At 34.7% G+C, this 3,312-nt stretch overlaps 1 protein-coding gene across 1 annotated transcript in view; it reads right to left on the reverse strand.

Moving 5' to 3' along the window:
• The window catches only part of LOC111085489 (microtubule-associated protein Jupiter-like), a 16,835-nt gene extending 14,994 nt beyond the window's left edge, over positions 1-1,841 (reverse strand). Inside the window, exon 1 of the mRNA XM_022384306.1 lies at positions 1,769-1,841. The gene's annotated coding sequence lies outside the window, so the exon portion shown is untranslated. The remainder of the gene's footprint in view (positions 1-1,768) is intronic.
• Positions 1,842-3,312: the final 1,471 nt, after the last annotated feature.

Genomic DNA, 3,312 nt, shown 5'->3' on the forward strand with positions numbered 1-3,312 from the left:
TAATAGTGGGATTGACCGTCACATTATAACGCCCCCATGGCTGAAAAGGCGAGCATGTTTGGTGGGATGGGGATGCGAACCCCCAGATTATGAGTCAAGCGCCCTAACCACTTGGCCATACCTGAAAAAGAGAGATCAGTGATTTATCGAAACGTGTAGTATGTTCACCATCAATAAAACTCTTCCTTGTGTTTATAAATCGTTGTTTGCCCACATATTGTTACTATGAATTGTTTTAAAAGCAAGTCTGTATACTTGTAGTTTTTCTTTTACTAAATGCAGTTAAGATGTGTAAAATCCCCCAGGCGGAAATAATTCCTTACCTTTCTGATGAGCAGTGTAGGCAGATCAGAAAATCTCAGGACTCGAACAATTAAGCTTATAATAAACCGGTTTGAAATCAGTAACTCAACCTACCCGATGACATTTCTCCCAAAGAAAAGTAGGAAAAACTCATCTGAAGTCGCTAAAAAAAGATATGCAAAATTCTAGCAATCAAAATTTAGGGGGTTTGTGACAGAAAGAAAAGGAGACACAGTGCAAAATTCTAATATAGTTAAAATGTGTCATAGGTTTAATCGTCGTATGGTAAGTTTAAATAGCATTCCAATAAACCAAAGAAACAGAACTGAGGAGAGAGTGTGAACAGGGGTAAAAAAGGGGGTTGTAAGGCTAGTTTGAGAAATTCAGAGGACATAAACTGAAGAGAACCCATAACTGAATATTTTTTACGAGAAGTATTTATTGATAAAACTAACGTCGCCAATGCAGTATTCATACAACTAAACCAAACACCATTGTAGTTAATGTACTTCCAAGTAGCCAAAGAAGAATTATTGTGGTTGTGTTAACTTTGAGCTAAACGACTTGAAAATACATTCAAGAAGTTTAACTCTTAAGCTAGGAACAAACAAACACAGAACGTGAATTATAGCTTTATGTAATATATATATAAATATACAATAAAACAATGTAAAAATTTCCCATTACTATTTATTTACACTGCGGATTGAAAGTTCCAATGTCCGAAACTGTTATATACCGTGGTAAAGGCTGAACACTTTAGGTTGTATGTGCATTAATATACCGTGGTAAAGGCTGAACACTTTAGGTTGTATGTACGTTAATATACCGTGGTAAAGGCTGAACACTTTAGGTTGTATGTGCGTTAATATACCGTGGTAAAGGCTGAACACTTTAGGTTGTATGTGCGTTAATATACCGTGGTAAAGGCTGAACACTTTAGGCTGTATGTGCGTTAATATACTGTGGTAAAGGCTGAACACTTTAGGTTGTATGTACGTTATTTTCTAAATTTCCTAGTAATAACAAAAACAGAAAAGTTAACTTAGAAAATGAGCAATGAAAATTAGTTAAGCCTCAGTTTATCACTTTAAGCCAGGTAATTGGCTAAAATTTTCGGAACAACAGTTTTGTGACATTTCACTAAGTTATTCAAAGTAAAAAACATATTAGTCTCCTCGACACAATTTAATGTTAGAAGTAACTGAACAACCAGCTACAAGACTGTCCGCAATCAATTAATGGAATAGTAAGTTTGTTTTTTTTGTTTGTTTTTAATTATGCACAAAGCTGCACAAGGGCTACCTGTGCTCTGCCCACCACGGGTATCGAAACCCGCTTTCTAGCGTTGTAAGTCCGCAGACATACCGCTGTGCCACTGGGGGGCAATGGAATAGTAATAGCGGCAATATGAATTTTGCATTCGACAATAAACTATTTATATACAAACATTATTAATACGTACTCCGCTCATGAATGATTATCCCAACTTCAAAGGTTCACAGAGACCGGTACTGGTTCTAAAGTCAAAATAGAAGAATAATATGTTTAATTCTGGTGTGTGTGCATGCATCACTTCAGGAGAAGATCTCAGATAGTTTAACGACTTCTCTCAACAACTTATCTAACATCTGTTGTTGATAACACACTATAAAATTACTATTACTTCTGGAAAGACATAAAACAGAACATTTCAAGGGCATAATGTATGCGGAGTTAGTTGACCTTATACTTAGTTGTTCACGAGCTATAAAAACTGAGCTAACGTGTAAATCGAAACTACGTCGCGGCTGACATCAGTAACGATGGTTACATGGTAAACTGTATACATCAAAAATGCTCGATCGATATTGGTATGAATGACCACGAAAGACAGGTCCTGTCATAAAAATGGCGACTTTTCTTATCCGTTATTTTTTTCACTTTTACAAATAAACCGAACAAATTATTGATGTATTAATGTGCAATATTTTATGCCTCTAGCAGAAATAGTTTGTATATATGAATTATAAATTAATTTTAAATAAATATCTACCTTGTTAATATTACCAATAATACTAATAACTTCTCCATGTGAACCTTTTTGATTCCAATTACTTGCGCTTCTTACACTAACACGTACTCCAGTATGCATATCCATGGAACAACTTCCAAATTATCATATATGAATTACAATATATTTACAGATTAAACTAAACTCTGATTATCCTCTTCGAGGACAAGGAAAGCTACCATATACAGATATATAGTTGTTTCATTTCGAACATAGTTTAATATCTAATGTCTTACCTTGAAACAAACAATAATTATATACAGTGTGGCCCAAAATTAGGTATACAGTTGATGATTTATTTAACGACACGTGACATGGAATTATAGGAAAGTTAATCCCAAGTTAATTCCGCAGGTGTTCAAACTGAAACCCGTCGCTGCCACACTTCTGCAAACTTTCTGACACAAGTTTGTCTGTCCATCAAGTTCTGTAAGTGCGTCTGTGATGTACCCTTTCAACATTCTGCGAGTTCCTACTATAAACTTTGTCCTTCAGCACCCCCTCAAAAGAAAAACCTCATAGGAGTGCAGTCCATTATCTTCTTTAAACCTAAGAACAATTTAATAGATTCAACATATGAAATTATATACCTACTTTTGGGCCACTCTGTATATGTTAAATTTGTTGATTCAGACTTTGCTAATGAGTCTTGAATAGGCGAAACTGCAGTTCACAGCAAAGGGTACGGCCAATCAAAGAATGTATTAAGCCTCTACGTCAGAGATTCACTTTTCAATTTCACCTCTGGTGAATAAGAAAAGAAATATTTGATATATATATATATATATTTAAACACACAATCATTAAACAGTTAGTCTGCTTTATAACATGAAATCATGAACTCGACGAAATACACACAATCATTAAACAGTTAGTCTGCTTTATAACATGAAATCATGAACTCGACGAAATACACACAATCATTAAACAGTTAGTCTGCTTTATAACATGAAATC

Source organism: Limulus polyphemus, unplaced genomic scaffold (assembly GCF_000517525.1).
Source record: "Limulus polyphemus unplaced genomic scaffold, Limulus_polyphemus-2.1.2 Scaffold422, whole genome shotgun sequence".
Classification (NCBI taxonomy): Eukaryota; Metazoa; Arthropoda; class Merostomata; order Xiphosura; family Limulidae; genus Limulus; species Limulus polyphemus.